The sequence below is a fragment of the Suricata suricatta genome, chromosome 6 (genome assembly GCF_006229205.1).
Source record: "Suricata suricatta isolate VVHF042 chromosome 6, meerkat_22Aug2017_6uvM2_HiC, whole genome shotgun sequence".
NCBI classification, from domain to species: domain Eukaryota; kingdom Metazoa; phylum Chordata; class Mammalia; order Carnivora; family Herpestidae; genus Suricata; species Suricata suricatta.
The window spans coordinates 133,895,522-133,920,082 of record NC_043705.1 but is presented as its reverse complement, the minus strand read 5'-3'; positions in this window follow the sequence as shown (position 1 = coordinate 133,920,082).

The following is a 24,561-nucleotide window of genomic DNA, read 5'->3' as shown; positions in this document are numbered from 1 at the left end:
CATAGGTCTAACAGGAAACATTCAGAATGATCTAGCTTCAAGAAAAACAAGCAGTTAGTAGTGCTTAAGAAGAAATGATTCAGTATCTAATGGATAGTTGATACCTGTCACAACACAGCATTTTATATACTGTTAAGTGAAACTACAATACAATCTAAGTTTATTTTGGGAGTGTTTGCTGTATAATTGGACTTAATGATGTGAACAGGGCACTTTTTTAGGCTTCAAAGGCACATAAGCAAGGGAAAGCCCAGGGTCGCTGTCTTCATGAGTCTATTAGGAAAACAATGGGCTACAATAAAAAATAGTGAAATATATTAAATGGCACAACATGCTAAGTGCCATAAAGAAAAATAAAACTGACATTCCTAGGATTTTTGTAATTAATTTTGCCCTGTAATTTACATGTACATTAATCACATGTAAATGGGTGGCCAGAAAAATCCTCATGGAGAAGGTAATCTTTGAACGAAGACTAAAAGAAGATAGGTAGTAAGCCATTTAGAAGTGAGACAGAGCTTTCCAGGAAATTCCAACTCTTGGAGGCAAATTGAGCAATGTTTTGAAGACTGCAAATGGAAATGGTGGAGTAAGTTAGGCAAAGAGTGGGAGTTAAAATCAGAGAAGGGTGGTGCTGTTATTTGCTGCTCACTCAGGTAAGTAAAGAAAAGGAGTCAAGAATGCATCTAAGACATGGCTTGAGCAACTAGGGCCATGTGGTTGCCATGAACTTGGATGAGGAAAATCGTGGCAGGGGCTGGATTGGAGGCAAAGATCATGAATTTGGTGTTGAGTACACCAAGACTAAAAGATGCCAGTTAGATGTGCAAGAAGAGATAGCAAGGGCACAGGTATGCATAAGATTTGAAGTTCAGAAACAAGGTATGGAGAGATGACATATATTTTATTATAGATATCCATTAATAGATTAGTTTATTGTTTTTATTTTTCAAGAGGATTCGGCTCTGAACATTTCATAGAGTCACATATGTGACATACAATATTTAAGATTATAATATGTGATATATATGTACGTATATACATATATATGCATCGATGTATATATATTTTTATGTCAGTTTTTGCCTACTAGGAAAGTAATGTATAGTGTTTATTGGAATGTAGTGATGGTTCATTTTATGTGTCAAATTGGCGAGGCTATGATGCTCAACTGTTTGGTGAAACACTAGTTAGATGTTAATGTGAAAGTATTTTGTAGTTGTGATTAACTAGCATCTACAGGCAGTTGATTTTTTTAAAGGTTTATTTATTCATTTTAAGAGAGAGAGAAAGAGAGAGAGAGAGCGAGAGCTGGGGAAGGGAAGAGAGAGAGAGGGTGAGAGAATCCCAATCAGGCTCCACAGTCTTCCGCTCATAGACTGACATAGGACTCAATCGCACCAAGATCATGACCTGAGCCTAAATTAAGAATCAAGATGCTTAAACAACTAAGCCCCACAACTAAGGCACTCCCCAGAATCAGTTGATTTTTCAGGAAAAGAAATTACCCTTGATAATGTGGGTGAGCCTCATCCGCATAGTTGAATGCTTTTAGGAGCAAACACTGAGGCTTCACAGGCCAAGAAAACATTTTGCCTAAAGACTGCAGCATAGAAATTCTGCCTGAATTTGCAGCCTGCCATATTTCTGACTCAAAGCTATGTCATATCTTGTCTGGGATTCCAGTCTGAGGGTCTGGTCCAAGAGTTGGGACTTATGACCTACATGACTGTGTGTGAGACACTTCCTTAAAATCTCTTTAAAGATAGCTACGTACAGCCTATTGGTTGTGTTTTTCTGGCATTTCCTGACAGATGCCAGTAGACAAAAAGCTTGATTTTTTTTTTATTATTTCTTCTACCTCTTTTTCTTGCATAACACAATGCCTGGTGCATAGTATGCATTCAACTTAATAAGTAGTTGAAGAATGCAGGATTCCTTTTAGAAACTGGAAGAATTTATGATGTTGGAGATGCAGAGAAGTCTTACAGCCCTATGTTGTAATGAGCTCCAGGACTCAGAATAATTATTCATATCCGTCAAGCCCTATATAATGTCCAGCATGTAGAGTGTACCCAAGATATATTTTTGAATTCTAAATCTGTTATTTAATAACTTAGTAAGAGAATTGTGAGTAATCATTCTCATTATTTTTCTCCTGAAAACATAGCATATTAAAGAATGAAAGCAAAAATATGCGCACATAAAGTCAAGATCATACAACTATTGTTTTAAATGACAATGACAAAATTTATTCATGGACAACACTAGTAAAATTATTTGTGAAATATATTCATGGACAATGTGATTAATATCACATAATTTATAAAATAAATTACTAAAATGAAATAAATTTTTATAGTAAATAACTTACTTAATACTAAATATTATGATGAGTAATTTTAGAGTAAATCTACTGTTCATATGCTACATAGGTCTGTTGCAAATGTAAATTGATATCACTCTACTTTATTTAGAATATGATCTTGGAGTAATAATAAGTTTTGAGAGTCACTTAAATAATAAACGCATTTTTAAATGACTTCTTTTTTTATACATGTATTTGTCCAGCATATATTTTGGCACATTGTTTAGAAGGGGAAACTTAACAGAAGACCATGGGGGAAGGGGAGGGGAAAAATAGTTACAAATGGAGAGGGAGGCAAAGTATAAGAGACTCTTAAATACAGAGAACTGAGGGTTGATGGGGGAGAAGGAAAGAGGGAAAATGGGTGATGGGCATTGAGGAGGGCACTTGTTGAGATCAGCACTCGGTGTCATATGTAAGAACTGAATCACAGGAATCTAACCCCAAAACCAAGAGCACCTTTTGAATGATCTTTTTACTTGGTATTTTATTCATTTCATTTTTCCTTTTAACCCAAACAACTATATGCAAGAAAATGTTTTGTGAAGTATGTAACCTTATCGCTCTATCTAAATTAGGTCTGACTGCAACATGTCGCCAAACTCATCTCACTTTTCAATAATTGAAGACTGAACCAGTATTAATGTACTGGGGATTTTCCAAGTAATAACCCGGTCCAGCTTTAAGTTAATTGCTGTTTGTTACCACATTGCCAAATACCATCATTCCCGAATAATTAACTACTTATTAATTTGCTAAGTGATAATAACAAATGGCACAATGTTAACACTTACTATATATTCTTTAATATTTACAGCTGATTTATAGCTTTGATTTTTAAATATTAGACTTACATATAGCAAAAAAGCAACTTTTGTCATCATTTTTTAAATGTTTTATTATTTACTTATTTATTTTTTTGAGAGAAAAAGAGAGAGAGAGAGAGAGAGAGAGAGAGAGAGAGAGGGAGAGAGACAGCATGAGCAGGGGAAGGTCAGAGAGAGAGAAAGACACAGAATTTGAAGACAGGTTCCAGGCTCTGAGCTAGCTGTCAGCACAGAGCCCAACATGGGGCTCGAATCGACGAACCACAAGATCATGACCTGAGTCTAACTGACTGAGCCACCTAGGTGCCCTGAGTTATAATTATTCTTGAACTTTATATAAATGGATAGCAGAAATTTCCATTTATGTTTCTGAAACAGTAATTTTGGGGGGTATATTTATAGTCAGCTACTTTTAACTTTTATTAACATCTTCTTTTTAGAATTTTTTGTTTATTTATGTTTATTTATTTATTTTGAGAGAGAGAGAGAGAGAGAGAGAGAAAGAATGAGAGAGACAGAGAGAGATAGCACAGCCGTGTGGTTAGGAGGGATAGAGAGAGAGAGGGAGAGAGAAAATCCCAAGCAGCTTCCACTCTATTAGCACAGAGCCCTACACAGGGCTCGATCTAATGAACTGACCCGTGAGATCATGACCTGGGCTGAAATCGAGAGTTGATTACTTAACCGACTGAGCCACCCAAGCACCCCACTGACACCTTCTCGTTTGTTCCCAATTAATTGTACCATCAATAACAACAAGTTTACAAATTCCAAAAGCATATTTCATTGAAAGCTATTTCTTGTGCTATAAAGAAATTTTATTCTAGATTTTAAAAGATTAGATTAACTGGGATTTCACTTTCAAAGCCAGTAACTTAGATACGGCACATGTTTCTTTGTGAGCACCTAACACGTTTTATTGCGATAAGAAAATATAAATAAAGCTGTGCTTTTTTTTCTACTTGAAAATTACATACTATATTGTATTTTGCATAATATGGGATACTTGATTAAGCTATACCCTTGGTGAAATTTACACCTGATGTGGCTCCTCTATTTTGAAAGGAAACAGCTGTTTTCCTAATGTTCCTGTGGTTTTATGAACACAATGTTTCCTTTATGAGACAAAGTGGATTCAAATGAGCTTTCTCAACTCCCTCCAGAAACAAATTTCTCAAATGTTTTGTAACTTACTACTGCTTGATGAATGTTATAGTGCAGATTAGTCTAGGTGTTATGCCTAGGGCTCCTTAAATACTGCCATTTGCTTGTTTATTTTCTTCTCAGGCTAGGGAATTGCTTTACGAACTCCAAGTCATAAAGGAGAGCAACAGAGTGGCAAGAAAGACATTTGGTATAATACTTCATTGACTGAAAAGGAAATTGGATTTTACCTATTGCAAAGGAGGTCACAAATTTTATTGTTAAATGGGCTCAAGCATACTTATTTAATAAGATGTGGGCTTAAAATGGGAGCGTTCTTTAATCCCAAGCCTCCAGCAAATATGCAATAATATATTTTTTTCATAGAATTTCCACATTTGGTAACTTAAACTTTTATTATACCTTTGATAGATTATTTTCCATATTTGTTTTCGACCTTGCTATATTGATAAAGTACACTTGTTTAAAGACAGTGATCCTTATGTGGGAAGTTGAGTTATTTATATTTGACATAAATTCCTGGAAGTGATTTATAAGGCAGCTAAAATACATTAAGCCAATGTTGAAAGGTGAATGTCGTTAAAACATATGTGCCCAGGGCTTGTGCTAGCATGGATTCCAAAGTAGTCTTTGTCTGAACTATTTAAGAATGTTTTCTGTGCTTTAAAGGAATTGCATGGAAAGGAGAAAATAAAAATTTAAATTTATAATTACATAATACTTTAGGCAGCATGCATTTTGAATCCATACCCCTAAATCTAACGAAATAGAATTATCTGGTACCAAAGAGCTACAGATGCATTATTGCATATGAACTGACTATATATTACATTATGCCTATATTATAACCCCTTTTATAATTTACTCTAAGTGTTCCAAGATTGTACTGAAAAACATAGGAGGAAAAAGAAATTAAGCAGGAAAATATGAATGTGAGGATTTCAGAGTCTAAGTGAAATGAGTGTATGTATATACCTCAAATTGAAAATAGATAATAAATTTGGAATGACTAACAGTGCCAAGTTCTTAGTGACTTCATGATAAATTATTACAAGTATTAATTTTTTCTCCTTTAAGAAAGCATGATAAAGAAGTATGAATGAGAAAATAAATGTATGGAAGCTCTAAATTTCCACAAATAACAGTGGTGAGTGTTAACACCCTGCTTGATGAAACTCACATGCTGGATCATGTAAAGTTATTTGTCCCGTGAGGGTCTATATAATTGAAGGGGCTTATATTGCATTTTTCACATGCCTTTAACCCACAAGTTACTTGTGGCCTCCTTGCTTCCATAACTACGGCACAACTCAAAAACCTGGGGGGGTCAAAGGGACACATTTTCTTTCCTCTTACCACTCCGCACACTTCTGTTTCAACTTGAGGATTTTTTCAACCAAACTGGAAATTCTTGGAAGAGAATTGGCCTCCATCTGCTTCTGTTAAAATCTGTCCCACAACTTGTTTGTCTACTGTCTTGGGGAATTTAATTTTTCTCTGCTGCCACAGCTGCTGTCTTATTCCACTGGGAAAACCACCACCTCTTTCTTTACCAAGCACCTAAAAAAGCATATTCCTAACATACAGCTGTTGTGTGTAACAGGTTTTATTGTAAGTTTGTGTTTACTCAGTGATAGTTCTGCGCAGCTTAGCAAAGAACACAATTCAAAACTGGAATCACTATCTCAAAATACACCTGCTGCTTCTTGACACAGGAGATTTCTCATGGGTGGGATAGTATTCATTTCCTATACAATGACTTTGATCAGTTCCCCTCTATCTCTCTCTTTTTTAAGTTTACTTATTTAGAGAGACAGAGCATGACCTGGAGAGGGACAGAGAGAAAGAGAGAGAGACCGAGAGAGACAGAGACAGAGACAGAGAGACAGAGAAGGAGAGAGAATCCTAAGCAAGCTCTGCAGAGTCAGCACAGAGCACAGGTGGGGCTTGAATTCGTGAAACCATGAGATCATGACCTGAGCTGACATCAAGAGTTGCACGCTTAACCATCTGAGCCACCCAACGCCTCTATTTCCCCTCTATCTCTGTGCAAACTCTCTTTCTCTAAATCCCTCTTCTCTTTGATTCCTGCCCTGAAACTCTATTTTTTGAAGCACACTTCTGGGAGACACCCAATTTTTATTCATTTCTTTGTTTCCCACTTATACAATGTTTGGGGAAGTCTGTTTATTTTTATCAAAAAGTGTTTTTCTTGGGGCATCTGGGTGGCTTGGTCAAATGAGCATCTGACTGCAGCTCAGGTCATGATCTCACAGTTCATGGGTTCAAGCCCCGCATCAGGTTCTGTGCTGACAGCTCAGAGCCTGGACCCTGTTTCAGATTCTGTGCCTCCCTCTCTCCCTGCCCCTCCCCCACTCGTGCTCTGTCTCTGTCTCAAAAATAGATAAAGTGAACAAAAAAACTTTAAATGTTTTTGTTCTTAAAGTAGCATTGTCTTCCTATAGATAATAATTAAAACCATATATATCTTGTTATATTTATTTATGGATTCATAATTTAATACAATTAAAAAGCCAAATACTAGAGCCAGTGTGCATAAGGTACTTGTTTGCAAATAAAAAGTAACTATAAAGTGTTTAATAATCTCTATGATAGCATTCAAATAAACATTAATAGCAACACCTGTTTGCTGATGTTCATGACTATAAATTTAGGTAAAATGAGATACTTTGTATATTACCCTTACCTAATTATATCTTTTGTTAACACCAGTCACAGTATTTCTTGCAACCAATTCCCATGTGGCCAGGAGGTGGGTTCCCCGCCCCCACACACAACAGCAGCTTGGACACTGGCAGGGTCCAATAATTCATTTCAATACTGATGTTATCTACTGATGATGACATCAGTTCCACAGTCCTACAAGACTGCCTCCTAACCTACCATTTCAGACTCTAGTCACAAGCCCCAGGTTATTATTACCTATGCTTTCGGATGAGTGACTGCAGTTTGGGGGTTCCAACAACCTCCTCCTTGGGTTTGATTAATTTATTAGAGCAGCTCACAGAGATCAGGGAGCCATTTATGTTGACCAGTTTATTAAAGGATATGATAAAGGATATGAATTGACATCCAGATAAATAGGGATACATAAGGCAATGTCCCAAAGAAGTCTCTCTTCCCACGGAGGCTGGGTCCCGGCATGGCGGCATGTGGGAGACTCTGGTTTCGAAGCATGGAAGCTCTCTGAAAAGAGCCCCTTCGAAGCTGTCTTGTGGGGTGTTTTAGGGAGGCTTCATTATGTAGTCACGATTGGCTAAAAGATTGGCCATTGGTTGATTCAACCTCCAGCTCCTCTCCCTTCGGAGGTTAGGGAGTGGGACTGAATTTTCCAACCCTTTAATTACTTGTTTGGTCAAGGCCACCAGCTCTTGACCTCGGGTGGTGTTTAAAAGTCCCCTTCATTGGGGTGCCTGAGTGGTTCAGTAGGTTAAGCATCAGATTTCAGCTCAGGTCATGAACCCGCAGTTTGTGGGTTCAGACACCATGTCGGGCTCTTGACAGCTCAGAGCCTGGAGCCTGCTTCAGATTCTGTGTCTCCCTCTCTTTCTGCCCTCCCCTGATCACACCCTGTCTCTCTCTCTCTCAAAAATAAGGAAACATTAAAAAAATTTAAAAGTCACTTTTACTAATAAAAAAAGATCTTTACGGTTCTGAAGCATTTTCAGAAACTATGGATAAAGACAAAATGTATCTGAAAAAATGCATTTCTTATATATCATTATGTAATAATATTATTGTGGGTAAACATAATAGGTTCAAAGTTATAGTAAATTTTTTTGGTATGTTTTTCATGAATCTAGATATTAATATCAATACCAAGATTCTTTAATCTTCTAAATGGTAAGTTGTCTTTAATTCACTAATGACACTTAGAAGTGCATTGCTTTTCATAGTGCATAGGGGTGGAGCTCTTAATTTTCTTCTTCATAGCTCTAGGTCAAATATTCTTGGAAGGCATCCCCACATCCCCAAATCTATTTAAGTTCTCTCTGTGTTCCAGATACCATCTACTTCAGTGTGCGACAAGTACAGCGTGTCTCGTCATGAGGTGAGAGGGTGTCTAATGGAAAGAGACCACAATGGCTGAACTCTTATGTGTATTACATAGTAAAAGAGTTTTTTACTGGTTGATTTGGGGATGCAACTTCCCACATAAAAATAAACTCTATTTAAATAAATAAAACAAAAATAAAAATAAAATAAACTTTATTTTACATTTACAGAAAAATTGAAAAGATAGTGTGAAAAGTCCCCACGTATGCCATACCTAGTCTTGCCTATTAACATTTGCCATTGATGTCGTTCATATGCTAGAATTAACAGACCAATATGGGTATATTTATATTAACTAAAGTTCGTTTCTCATTCAGATTTCCAGTAGTATTTTTATTTTTATAAAAAATATTTGAATATACATGTACTTTTAAGTTTAAGGAGTTAAACATATTTAGATTATAATAATGCCAATAATTTCTAAATAAATTGTTATATATATGTATATATTTCCTTTGAAGTAAATGTATTTTAACCATATAGATTGCTTTAAGAAATATTGGGCTATTATGGTAACATGGCATCAGTATTTTATCTTTAAATATGATTTAGAAATGGCCAGAAAAGATCTTTCAGAATCTGAAAGACAGGAAATATGAAGGACATCTAGAGGACTGCTATGGAATTTATTTTTAATTCTTTCAAAGAATTATTTTAAAATGCTTCTATCTATCAAAAATTTTGTTTCTGGTTTTGTTCTGTCTCAATGTGAGACCATACCCACAGCAAATGCAAAAACAGGTACTTGCAGGATAAAAGTAACTCTAAACCACACCATCAGGAGATAGAATGCAGCCAGAACCCCAGTAGACTCCAGGGTTCCATCCCCATTCATTTGTCACACTTTTCCTTTAAGAAGTATCCATTATCATAACTTCTGTGCAATCCATTTCCTTGCTATTCTATATCATTTTGTTCCCTCTGTCTGGGAACTTAATATAAATGTAATAATAACATATGGTTTTCTTCTGTATCTTATTTCATTTGTTTAAAAATTTTTAGAGACTTTGCTGCATGATAACATGCAAATTTTTTTCATTTCCAATGTCTGAATATTCCCATAATGTTTGAAAATACAGTTTGGTTATGTATTATGCTGTTAATAAATGTATATGTATTTATGACTATGATTATGATTGTATATATATGACTATGATTATGATATATATGGTATATATATGATTATGTTGTTGATGTGTGTGTGTGTGTGTGTGTGTGTGTGTGTGTGTGTGTGTGTAGGTTGGAAAGCGGCTCTCTTGTGATCTCTTTCCCTCCAGGAAGGAAAGAAGGCCGATGGTATAATCTTACTTCATGTAAATATGTTGAAAACAGAAGTTCTGATACACTAATGATTTTGTTCAGTAGTAAGTCCTTATGTAGAGGATGTTTTTGGCCAGATATCTTTACTTTAGAATTATTTATATGAACCTACTACCTGTAGATTTATAAGGCATTGTTCCTGCGAAAATTTTATAGAACTCTGCAAATATCTGGACATAAAATAAGAATTGTGTCCTAATATCAACTGATTCCTTCTGTGACGTCCTGCTGTGCTCATTTAGACACCTCATCTTTCATTCTCAGCAATTAGCATGTGTCTGATGGAGAAAATATCGGGGGGATTGTGCAGAGTCTTCTGGATCTCTCTCCACTTCTCCTGGGCCTCTTCATTGCTTGTATCCTAGATATGATTTGTAAAATGTGTTTTTGGGCAAGATCTTGGATTTGTGTGACTCTGATGGTCACAGTCCTATCTGTTATGTTATCTCAGGAGTAGACGCAGCTGCTGGGCCTGCAAGTGTGCATTCCAGCTGCTGGAGAGGTAGGTGACAGTGGCCCACAGCGTCCTTCCTGCTCTGCAGAACTGCCCTTGGCTGGTGGGAGCCACTTTGCTTGGAGACATCTGGATTACATTGCATTGGCTAGCTACCCCAAAGCTTGTCACTCACTGTGTTCTCTTGAAACTTGACATGCCCAGCCTTATAAGCTACCTTCTTTCTTCTTCTGTTCTTCTTCTAATGATTAGGCAGACTAAATGAATTTTTCTGACATTGTCCCTACTTCTTTCCCTTTTCACCCAGCTTCTTATGCCTGTTTATCATTGTGGCTTTTTTACATTTTATTTTTTTAGCTTATTTATTTGAGAGAAAGAGAAAGAGAAAGAGAGAGAGAGGGAGAGAGAGAGAGAGAGCATGAGTGGGAGAGGGAGGGAGGGGCAGAGAGAAAAAGGAAGAGAGAGACAGAGAATCCCCACTGTCGGCATGGAGCCTGATGTGGGGGATCAAACTCACAAACGGTGACATCATGACCTGAACTGAAACCAAGAGCTGGATGCTTAATTGACTGAGCCACCCAGACTCCCCGTTTCTCTATATAAGGCTTACTTAAGCTTTTAAAGTTGGTTCAAGGCAGATGGTATTAATTTAGTAAATAACAACAGTTGGTAATTGCACTGATAATGCAATAGTGGGTTTGGCTTTGGGCTTGCCCAGCAGAGCCAAGGAGGGCAGAAAGGATGACTCAAAGACTCGTTGCAAGTCAAGAGAGGCAAGAGGGAGGCTGAGGGAAGTCTCCCCGAGCTTCCATATTTATTAAGCGTACATTTAGGGAAACATTGTGCAGTATGTCGGTGGGTTACATGCCAGTAAGAATGAATAGAAAGCATGCAGAAAAACAAGTGAAGGCATTTCCAAGAGTACAAAAGAGCAGATGTAGAAGGCAGGGTGGAAAACAAGATAAAATAGTCCACCGATAACACAGGTCTAGGAATTATAAGCACAGTCATGACCCAACCCCTAGATACACATTAACCCGACAAGCAAAGCATGGTCCACGTTTTCAGCAAGGCCAGAAACCAATGTTCTGCTTTGTAATGCAGCCCCCCTAATCTCTCAACCCAGGACATCGCTATGCGATTTCCTACAGAGTAGTTGGTAATAATAATACTTGGTAAATATTTTTTATTTTCATTATAAATGCAATACGACTGTAATTTCTTATTCACACATTTTGCTGATTTTTCTATTAAGTTTTCATTATTTTGTACGAAGTCAGTATATAGTAATGACTTTAATTACCATGCTATACATCTCAGAGATAATCCTTCATTCTTTACTCCCAGTGATGGAGTTTTTAATATGTTACATCTCTTCCTTTTTCTTCTTTTTGCTTTTAACCCATGTAAGCATATTTAAGTTTGAGTTCACAGAGGAAGTATGCCATCAATATCACTGTGATCCCTATATTCCCAACCTTCCTTACAATTAAGCTGATCACGGATTTGTCTTTGTTAATGGAATGGGCCAAACTATCATAAATCACTTCCAGTTGCTTCCCTGGGAGGAAGACGCTCTGAGACGGTGAAACCACACAAAACAAGAAGCCCAGGCAGCAGCCCAGGAGAGTTTGACTTCTATTTGTTACCTGATTGCGAAGCGCGGAAACACACAAAAACATTCCATGGTGCTGAGATTTCAGGAGCCAGTGGCTAAGCTGGTAGCCTCTCATTCAAGCCACAGGTCAAATGTGAACTTTCATGCCTTTAAGAAATGACAAAGTTTATGAGAATTAGTTGGCTAGATTCTTGTTATCCCACCATATGATTTTATAATATATGTACAAGATAGAAATGCATAGAAGTGTATTTATTACAGCCCTACTTGCAGTGATATAATGGAAACAAAATGAATGGGTATCAATTGTTTAAATATGTGTTGATATTGCAAACTGTGGAATATTATGTAACCACTAAAATAATGAATTTGATCTATAATAGCTAAATAGGAGGGATTTTTATGATATTTTAGTAATTGAGAAAATTAAGGCACAGAGAAATGCACTACAGTTAAACAAAGCATATCTTGTATCTATATCTGCTAAGTAACAATGTGCTTTTGTGCCTATATGATACGGATAAAGAAACCGGAAGATGCATGTCAGATTGCCAAAAGTTGGAAGGGGAAGGAGGAAAAGATGAAATGCAGGAGACAAAAAGGATACTACTTATTGAGACAGCTCTAAATTAGTGCCTAAATAAAAAATAGAAAGGAGAGAGAGAGAGAGAAACTCAGCTCTATCTTCCTTGAAAAAAAGCATTAAGAAACTAAATTAATTATGCAGTTCCATAAGCTGGGTATTATGTTCCTAGTTGGTGGTCATCCAGGGGAATAAAACAATTACTCCACATACAGGAGGGAGAACACAGATGTGTTATTACTAGAACACACACGTTTTCTGAAGTCTCCTCTGACTTCTTGGATTTTTCATCATTTCATGGAGGAAAGAATACTTGCCTCTAAACTTGTGGTCTCAAACTTTCTACTTGTACTGACTCAAATTTCCCACTGCAAATAAGACAGTTTCTCTGGCGATGGGTGTTGTCATAGTCCATTAGAGCTGCTATAAGGAAATACCACAGACTAGATAACCAAAAACCAATAGAAATTTATTTCTCACAATTCTGGAGGCTAGAAGTCCAGGATTGGGGTGTGAGCCTGGCCCAGTGAGCGCTGTCTTCTGGGTTGCAAACTTCTTATTCTAGACTCACGTGGCAGAGGCGACGGAACCCTTCCCTGACCTCTTTCATAAGAAGATAATCTTATTCATAATGCTCCACCCTCGTGAGCCAAGCACCTCCAAAAGGCTTCACTTTCAATATCATCCCATTGAGGGTTTCGATATATGAATTTTGCGGGAACACAAGCATTCAGACCATAGCAAATATTATCTAACAAAACATGTAAATTCTGTCCTCTGCTTCTTGGACAACGTCTTCTTTTATGTTGACCATGTAAAAATATATTTACCAATTTATTTTATTCCTGGAAGCAGAAACAGATTTCTATTCATAGAATTTATCTAGAATGCCCACTTATTTGTTCGTTATTTATGTATGAGCTGCCTATGATGTTAGCAGAGAGCTGTACATGATAGCGAAAACATTCTGGGCATAATGGGCCATCCAATTATGACCCTAAATGGATTTTTATAAATCATCAGGTGGTGATACATTATATGAATAAATATACAGTGAGGCAATGGGATAAGAATGCCTTCGATGGAATGTGTTTGTGTTTTAAATAGACTGGTCTGGGAAACGCTCCCTTATAAGATGAATTTGGCAGAGACTTGAAGATAAAGATGAGATAACCACAGACTTTCTTGAGAAAGAAAATTTCAGCTTGGAAGATTCAGAAATTTAAAGGTCCTTTGTTAAGAGATTACTTGAACACAGGGAGATTAAAAATCGCATGAGGTGTAAGAGATTATGGAGTGTACCAGATAAGATCAGACTTTTGAAGTCATTTAAAGACATTGGATCTTACCTTTACTCTCATAGGAAACCACTGGAGGTTTGATTGAAGATGTATGTTCTAACATATTTTAAATGGGTCATTCTGCATGCTGGATTGATAATAAGATATAGAGAAGCAGATACGAAAGCATAGGGAGAGATGTTTGCAGTAATCCAGAAGAGATGTGATATCAGGTGTTTGCATTAATGGTGCTGAGTGCTGAGGAAGAGTCATTCACTTCTGAATGTATTTTGAAGATGGACATTATATATTGTTGATATGTTGCATATGGGTTGGTGGGTTAATATAGGAATAAGGCTTATTACAAGGATCTGTAGAGTGGCAATACCATGTACTAAAAGGGAAATATACCCAAAATACTAATTTTGGGAAGGAACACAGGAGTTTTGTGGTTATTTATGTAAAATTTAAAATGTGTATTAGTGGTAAAACCAATAATACAGCTGAGTCAGGATAGAGTTAATGGAAGGAGATATAGAGATGATTAAGAGAAAGGGGCTAAAGATTACTGGGGAATTTCTTTGTTAGAAGTCATGGAGGGGAAGATACACCACTTCACCGTCTACAAAGACATTCATACAGAGAGGACTATAAGTGTAAGGATTATTACCTGCATAGGTGAATTTCTGATACTTCCTTGTAATACTTTTAAAGTATTAATTATTTCTTTATACACTGTCATTGTTCCTCTAACGACCTCTCCACCTTTTTTTTTTTGCCACCCATTAGTGATTGTCTTTTTAATTTTTTTTCACCCTTAAAATGCTAAGCCCACTGCCTAACATATAGGGAGAATTTCATCAATTCTTAATGTGATGAATGGGACTTCTGAATATTTTGCATTGCCATGAATGAACTAAAGTTACAGTGATAATGAGTCAAGAAATCCTGGATTATATGAAATATTTAGAATTTGAGTATGGAATGTAGATCTACAGGAATAGTTCTTTGGATGCTATGAAGTCATCAGATTCTAATAAGAAAAGTAGTAAAGTTGTGACTGACAATATCACCAGTTGGTGTGAGATTCACGCCAGTTGTGAAAGCAAAACGGAAAGATTTTCTAGGCCATCATCCTGTTTTTTCTGTTTAGCAGCAGTTTATTATAATGTTAATAATATACATTCATGAAGAAAACATGTAATAAAGTTCAAACAAACTAGCTAGTTGGGTTTCATAATACTGGACAATGTACCCAATGTGCAAAGTGTTTGCCTACTTTGTTACAATAAAATTATATTATATTATATTATATTTTATTTTATTTTATTTTATTTTGTTTTATTTTGCAAATGAGAACACAACACTCATCAAAGCCACCGATTCCTAGCACACCACAGTGATTTTTTGAACACAAACAGAAGACTGTGTACAATTCCTCTCTTGGAACAGATACTGATATTGCTCAACCTTCTTTAAAGTCTTAAGAAAAAATAGTCTATTAGCTTAGAAAGATTGAATTATATTTTGGATAATTTATGTGTGTGGAATTATTTCTGTGAGAAGAGGAAAATCAATGTTACAAATTTGGTGTCAATTTAGAGGGATAAAGAAATTCTATTAATAGGTCTTGGTGTTTTATCTCTGTTGTGTTATTTCTATGAAACTTTTATAAAACTTAATAGTGCATTATACACAGGGAGGCAATTGTTCTTTATTAGACTACAATGTTTTACGAATGCTGTAGGTTAATTGTGTCAGTGTTTCAACTTAAGAACTATAATTAATACGACCCTTCGATTTCCCTGTGGGCACAGGTGTTCCTGGGTACACAGATGAAATGCTGTGACTAGTTTCATAATTGAGAAGCAAACTTCACAATAATGAAATGTTCAGAAACTATGAATAGAATAATAATTACTTTGTGAAAAATATAATTTTTAATATAGCAGAGAGAGGACTATCATACTGCTGTAAAATTGTGGATCCAATAGCTGATACAAGTTTCATTTGAATTTAAGTGGATGCAAGAAAATTAAAGGAAAATATCTTTAAAAACTCTTCACAGTCATATGGAAAAATAATAAAATGAATCTAAGTTCAATGGTACCCCTTGCAAAAAGAAAAAAAATAAATAAAATGAAAGAAATATCTCATTTGTGAAAATTACCTTCTAATTTGAACACTGGTTGTTGATTGGCATATCCCAAGACATTGGATGAATCTTTAAGATTTGAGGTACCTGGGTCGCTCAGTCAGTCAAGAGTCTGACCTTAGGTCAAGTCATGATCTCACCATTTGTCATTTCAAAGCCCGCATCTGGCTCTGTGCTGCTTTGGATTCTGTGCCTCCCTCTCTCTCTGCTCATTCTCTGTTTCTGTCTTTGTCTCTGTCTGTCTCAAAAATAAATGAACATTAAACAACTTTAAAGATTTCTGCTCATATACTTTAAAATTTCAGAAAATCAGGGTGTTCCTGAATACTAACTGTAATTCCAACAAATGCTAGAAGGAATGACATTCAAAACAGACTTCATGAAAATATAGTCTACACCTCAAAGTATTTCTAGCAAAAAGAGGAAGGAAATTTTTCTAAATAGGTTCTTTGCTTTTTGTTGTTGTTGTGGGTGAGGTGGAGTCTTATATCTCCCTGTAATTTCTTCTTCATTTACCTTTAACTTAGATTTACACACACACACACACACACACACACACACACATGATTTGGACAACAAAATGAAACTTTAATGATAAAATAAGCTATAAACTAGCAACAGTACCATAGATAACTCATCAAACTCAAAGTCTTTTGGGGTGTTTCTGAAGTTCTGTAGGCCAGAGATTGTTTATTATTATTACTTCTAACATACTCCCCACCTTTGACAATTGACACACTTTCTGTTTCCTCTACCTCCACCTAAATTCTGAATCTAGTAGTGGGGGAGGGGCGCTCCTGTTTTTCCGCAACACCCTGCTGGTAATTGGAGAATTGGAGCATTCTGAACAAGGGATGAACAGAGATGACAGTCTCGCTCAGCATCCTGCCTCAATTTGGCAAAGTGTCCCTGTACTTGGAAGTTATATTTCATAGATTGCGACTTGGATCTATGGTGTTTTTAATCAAAGGCAAATGGAGCACCCTAAAGAGAAAGGAATAATCCAGGAAGCATAACTCTGAGCAAGAACATTCTAAGGCAAATGACAAAGTTCAATGTGCCATTTACTGTAACAGATTCCTAGCTATTTTCTCAATGTATTTTTCAGGAAAAGGCTGATCCTAAAAAAAAAAAAAAAAAAAAAAAAAAAAAAAAAAAAAAAAAAAAAAGAAAGAAAATAAAATATCAAAAGAAAAAAAAAAACAAACAAAACCAAAACCAAACAAATTCTAGCAATATAACTATGTAAGAATGAGAAAAGTAGCAGCATGAGACATCTAGATATTGACAACATTTAATAAAATCTATTATTAGTAACAAAGAAACAAAAACCAAAAAGTAGGAAACAGAAACTTTAAGTACTATAAAATGGAATAGAAGGGAAAAAATGAATACATGTATTTGGGAAATGATCCCAAAGAAATTCTTTTTTCTTTAATTTTTTAATGTTTTTAAAATTTATTTTTGAGAGAGAGAGAGAGAGACAGCGCAAGCAGGGGAGGGTCAGAGAGAGGAGACACAGAATCTGAAGACAGGCTCCAGGCTCTGAGCTGCCAGCAGAGAGCCTAATGTGGGGCTCAAACTCATGAACTGTGAGATCATGATCTGAGCCTAAGTCAGATGCTTAACCAACTGAGTCACCCAGGCGCCCCAAGAAATTCTTAAAGTAAGCATCCAAAAAAGGGTCTCAGGAAAGTCATTCGCTTCTAAAACACAAGACTAAAATCCAGCCGTCTTTCAAAGTGGGGAGGCACGCGTCCAGAGATGAAGTCTTAGCAAGGAATAAAATATTAAAATTAGCTGATTCAGCTAATTTTGAGGCACGAAATTTCCCTATCAATTTTCATATCTACTGCTTCCTTAATTCCTCTCTCTCCCTCTTCCTCCTCCTCCCCCCTCTCATTTGCAGGGGATGCTGTTAACCTCTTGATTTCTCCCCCTGAATCTGCAAGATCAATTTTGAAAGTACGTGTTCGATACACACTAGGATTGTTGAACTCTGATTTGAGGATTTCCTCCTGTTTGTGCCATAAAATACAACTCACTATCTTGCTCCCCCCAGTCACCGCTGCTGAGGATTTTTGGGAACACGTGCTGTAGATGTCCGTGTATGTCCAAGGCATTTTGACATACCTTCGTATTAAAATGCGACTGCTTCAGACAAATAGTTTGCACAATTTATTTTTGTAGAATATTTTATTGCAAAACTAAGGGGGTTATCAGTGCTGTTACAGCTAAGGGTATTTTTGTCTAAGGCACTTGCTCTCCTGCCCCTTGGATATGCATATTCACGCAGTGTTTCGTAATTTTCAAGAAAAGAACAAGGTTTCATGAAATAAATTGGACAGACTTGGTTGTATTTGGGAGGGAAATCACAGCACCATTTGTGGTTCTTTTAATACGGAGGTACAGAAAATGCAAAGGATAATCCTTTGTTTGATATGGAAAATAATTGCTTTTCTGAAATACAACATTTAGATCTGCTAGGAGACTATCTTGAGAAGTGGGAATAAATTTGTTAATGCTTGCTCTCTAATAAAAAAAAATCTAAGACTATATTAGCAGCCTACTCTTGAAAAGGAAAACCTGAGCTAACTTAGTTCTAAAGTTACTGCATATTTTTATTAAAATATAACAAGTACAAGAAAGTGTACATATATGTTGAAAATTTTATACTGTAATAATGACTAGGAGAAAGAACTCTTATGCCAAAGGAAAAAATGTATTAAGATTAAAATACAGTTGTCAGAAATCTTATTCTAACCTATCTGAGGAAATAATGAATATCTCCTGGCACAGACTCACATAAACATTATTTTACCCTTGGCAGAGGATATCTAGACTATTAATGGAAGATACCTAATACAGTATATAAGGCCTCATAGCAAAAGTCATCTAGGCCACATTCACACATTGTTTTAATTAAAAATCTTAACTGAAAAAGTACAGCAACATATCATTACATTTAAAGATAGAACCTCTACTCTATGGTATGGATGAAAAATGTCCTTCCAGGTGCTTTTTATATGTCTACAAAAGGTAGCTCTCAAGCCGGCAAAGAGGACAGACAGAGCCTAAATATTTTAATCCCTGTTTATATCCATAAAATTTGTCTTCTTAGAGGTTTTATGAAGTTTGAGAGAATTGGGTCCATGAAACAAACACAGACACACATGAACACATATGGTATGCAAGTATCTTTTGAAAAAAGTATGTTTAGAATTTTCATTGGGAAAAAAATGAAAACTACAAAAAGAAGCAAGTTATAGTTAATTGATTAGAAGTTATACTTCTTTTTCTTTGCATGTCCTGTGTGTCCACACAGCCCTATGCTTATGTATAATTATTTTGAACAGAACCTAAAAATAAAATAAAAACTCAAAGTTGACTTCCCTGATAATCATAGACCAGACTTCTCATTGTAATTCAGTCTGAACCCCTCTGCTTTTTAAGTTATCAACTTCTAGTGATGTCTCTTGATGTTTTTCTGTGAAGGATATAAAACTTATATCAAAATAGAACTTTTCAGAAGTATGTTCTGCTTCACTGCCAACAATTGTGACATTAGTTTTAGCTGTTTTATTAGTTGTATCAATGACTTTAAATATTGTACGTAAAATTGTCTTAACTGTTCTTCAGTTTTAAACAATGTCTCACTTGTTCATATTATGAAAGATGAAGAAATGTATGCCTTTATATTTCTGTTACTGGTTTTTACAGTATTATCTTTCAGCCTCTGTACACTATAATTTTATGTATTTTTAAGTTAACATTATTTATAATTATTGCACTTGCATCCTTTCCTAAAATGCTTTGACTTGTGGTAATGACATAATTAAAAAGCAAGAACTAGTTTTTGTAATACAAGGTTTGTGTAAGGCACAGCCAGGGGGTGGGATTAGGGCTGAGTAGGAAAAAAAATATGATTTTATGTCACTCAACCCGTGTCACTTGGTGGAAAATATCAATAATAAATATGGATAGTCAGAGGGAGATAGAAAACAAAAATACATTATCGTAAGAGGTGAAAATGAGACATATTGCTATTAGTGCAAAATATATGTTTAATTTTAGCTGTAGATTTTTTTCAGCCTCCCTTTCTAAACTTAAGGCTGTTCCCTCATATTTTCTGCTTTGTTACCGTTTTTATAACAAATGGATGTTGAATTTTAAGGGTCATATGATTTTTCATTTTTAGTGTGTTGATCAGGTGAGTTACATTAATTGCCTTTTTTGAATAATAAAACATTGCATGTTTGGGGTTAAACCAACTTTGTTCATGTGTTATCTTTTACAGGCATATGGCTTTCTTTTTTTAACTGATATTTTGGTGAGGATGTTTCTTTCCATATTCTTTAAGGATACTGATGAGTAGTTTTCTCAGTGTGTAATACCTTGGTTTTTATTGGTTTCGGGGTTATAATTAGCTCACCAAACAACTTGAGAAATGTTACTTTCTCTTCTAATATCTTAAACATTTGGTAGAATTCACCAGTAAAGCTGTTTGGCCATAAGTTTCTTTCTGGTTGGATTTTTTGGAAACTTTTTTATCTTGAAATAAGGTTATACTATTTGAAGAATTGAGAAGAGTACACAGAGTTCCTATAGACCCTCATCCAACCTCTCTGCAAGTCAACATCTTACATATTAGAGTGCAGTTCTGAACACTAAGAAAGTAACTGCCATGCACTACAATGAACTGTACTACAAGCTTTATTCAGATTCTCCCTGTTTTTCTCTGACATCTTTTTTGTTTGTCTCCAAGATCCAATCCAGGATACCACATTCCTTTTAGGTTTGGTTTTTCCTTGGTATTATACAGTCTGTGAGAGTTTCTCCATCTTTTTTTGTCTTTCTTGACCTTGAACAAGAACATCACTCCCGTTGAATCACCTAATTTTCACCAACTGGGAGTTCTCTGAACCCTGGCCTTTGGGGTTTTATGGAAGCTTTATGATGTAGGTGCAGTTGATCAAATCATCAGCTGCGGGTGATTGACTTCAATCTCCAACCCCATTCCTCATGCCAGAAATTGGGGTTGGAAGATAAAGTTCCAACCTCTAATCACATAGTTGATGCTATTAGAATAAAAAAAGGCATCTTTTTTTAAATTGTTTTTATCACTTAGGAAATTCCAAAACTTTTAGGATCTCTCTATGAGAAACAAGGTCAAAGACCAGATATATATTTATTATTATAAATCACAGTATCACCTCCATATAATGAGTTTGTATAATATTTACTGGTAGTTAGAATGATTTTATGAATATTTGAGAAAATGCTTCAGAGTCTCATTGCATCATATCAGAGGATACAATCCACCTCTTTGAGGGAGAAGTCAAAGAATGTGGATTTACGTGTGTTAACAATCACAGAGATGAATAAGTGTTTTGGGGAGATATTCGGGTATAAAAAAGATCTCCTTTTTTCCCCTTAAGCTCCACCACTAATTTTAGCCTTCACAAGTGAATCTTCTCTACAACAATTATTACTCAGATGTTCTAATGGCAATTTTCTGTTTTTCTCATTCCTTCTACATTTTTAAATTAGAATTTTTCTAAAAGGATGAACTGGATTTTTTTACTTTACATTATTCAATCATTTATTTATATTCCTATGAACATATGGGTTTGTAATTTATCCTTTGAGTTTTAATTAAATACTATTATTAAATTTATTTTAAAAGATTTTTTAAATGTTTGTTTATTTTTGAGAGACACAGAAAGAGTGTAAGTCGGGGAGGGGCAGAGAGAGAGAGGGAGACACAAAATCTGAAGCAGGTTCCAGGTTCTGAGCTGTCAGCACAGAGCCTGATGAGGGACTCGAACTCATGAGCTTTGAGATCATGACCTGAGCCGAAGTTGGTTGCCCAACCGACTGAGCCACCCAGGCACTTCTATATTTAATTTTTTTAAATTCATAATTTTCCAGTTTGGGCCATTCAGAGCCTTTTGAGTTTGCTTTCTTTTGTACTTATTATAGGCCTCGTCAAAAAAATGTTTTTCCATTTCCCTACTTTTATGAACCTCATGAAAATGCATTTTACTTTTCTCTGGGGCCCACCTTCTCTGACTCTGTCTAGGGGTAATGATTTCTCCAAAAACCCTTGGCTGCTTTTAATGGAGAAAGATATTTAAAAAATAAGATCTGTATATGTTAGGTGTCTTTTGGCTCCTGAGATGTTGCTTTTTCTAAGCCTCCAATCAGATATACCACGAAATGTAAGTTTGTAGATTAATCTATGTAGACACCCATATGTGTATTTATCTGAGCATATGTATACATATTTTTCTATGTGTGTATGTGTGTATATATATATATATACATGTGTGTAAATGTATATGTAATATATAGTATGCACATATAGTATGTATATATATAACACATACATATGTATGTGTGTATGTGTATATATACATATTTAAATATACACATATTTAAAGATGAATTTATATCTCTGTCTCCAATTTAGCATACAAGATTTGAGTTGATTAGTTTTTAAAAATAAATATAATTTACTTATTAGATACAATATTATTGGATTTCCTATATTTTCCTGATTGACTTTTGGTAATAAATGTTTTTCAAGAAGTTCTTCTGTTAATTTAAGCTCATCAGGGCTAATGACATAATATTCTTTATAATATTCCCTATATTATCCTTTAATATCTGTAAAATCTGAAATTATATCCTCTCTCATTTCTAGCATTGGAAATTTGTATCTGTTTTTCTGATGCTTATAGCTAGAAGTTTATCACTTTTATTCATAATTTAAGGAAATATCTTTAGTTCATTAATTATCTCTGCTGTTTATGTTTTGTTTCATTGATTTCTGCCTTCTTATGTTTAATTCACTTTTTCCTACTATGGAAATAAATAGAATTGGAAGTAAAAATCATTGATTTGAGGCTCTCTTCTTTTCTAATATAAATATTTATGCTATAAATTTCCCTTTAAAGACTGTGTTAGCTGCATCCTACACTTTTTAGTATATGAAACGTTCATTTTCATTCATAGCAAAATGTTTGTTAATTTTACTTGTAGTGTTCTCTTCTATTTGTGGATTATTTGGAAGCATGCTGCTATAATTCTATAGAGGTAAGCATTGTCCAGATACACTTTTGATAATGATTTCTTGTATTTTTATTATTTTTATTATTTTTTTTGAAAAATTTTAAATGTTTATTCATTTTGAGACAGAGAGAGACACAGCATGAGTGGGGAGGGGCAGAGAGAGAAGAAGACACAGAATCCAAACCAGGCTCCTGACTATGAGCTGACAACACAGAGCCGGATGCAGGGCTCGAACTCACAGACTGTGAGATTGTAATCTTAGCCAAAGTCAGATGCTTAACTGATTGAGCCACTCAGACACCCTTTTATTATTTTAAATATATTGAGTTTTTGGGTCTGGCCTACAATGTGGTCTATCTTGTTCACTTAGTCATGTATATTTAATAATATGTATTTTCTGTTTCTGTCTGTGAAGTTTCACTCAGCATAATACCAGTTGCCTCTCAGCTTGATGAGATACACTTGACACATAAAAGTTGTGTATACTTAAGGTGTACAAAATGATGTTGTAATTTACATACGTGTCGTGAAGTGGTAATAAAAATCAAGCTCATTAATATATCTATCACCTCTCACAGTTATCATTCTCTTGTGTCAGAGAGGAGAACACTTAGGATCAACTACCCTGGCAAATTTCAAGTACACAATTGTGTATATTGACTGTAGTCTCTGCACCGCACCTCAGGGCTCTAGAATTTAGTCTTCTTGCATAACTGACACACTGTATCCTTGGACCAACATCTCATTATTTCCTTTCCGCTCTCCCCCATTATTTCTGTTAGCAAGGTCACTTCTGTACTTTGTTCAACTTATCTAAAATATTCTTTTGGGAGGAAGCGGTCTTGGCTCAGTGTATATGACTTCACCAGTAGAAGCAGATTAAATTTCATACCCCACTCACTGAACATCTTCGCAGAGTTTATAAACAATAACACTGGTTTGTGGCTGTCTAGTAACCAGTAATCCATATCCCTGATAATTTATTAAAATTTATTTAAATGATTAAAATGTATTAAAATGTGAACAGTCAGAAAAGCACAGAGTAAAGAGGAAAAATGACTTTAATTTACCCACAATTCAATGCGTTCAAAAGACTATGAGTAAAGAGTAAAGATCTTTGATTGTTACTTGAAGTCCAATTGACATATGGTGTTATTTGGTTTTAGGAGTCCAGCATAGCAATTTGACAGGTCTCTACCACAGTGCTAACCACAGTAGTTACATCTGCCACCATACATAGTTCAGTTAAGATTTTTAAACTCAAACCGTAGCCTTTTCCATCAGATGGAATCTGTGTTAACTGTTTGGTGAGTTTTATCCCAGACTTTATATCTGTTATATGTCAATTAAAAACTATTTCGTTACGTAGATCTCTCTTCTATACATTTAACTCATATTGCATCACCTTACAAATATTTATTCCTATAATATTTATTGAATTCTTATCATGTGCCAGACACTCTTATAGGAAATTAGAATATATTAGTAACCACATGCACACACATACACACACACACATGCAAACTTGTTCTCACTGAGCTAACATGTTATTTTTTTATTATATTAAAATTTTTTTAATGCTTTTTATTTATTTTTGATACAGAGAGAGACAGAGCATGAGAGGGGGAGGGTCAGAGAGAG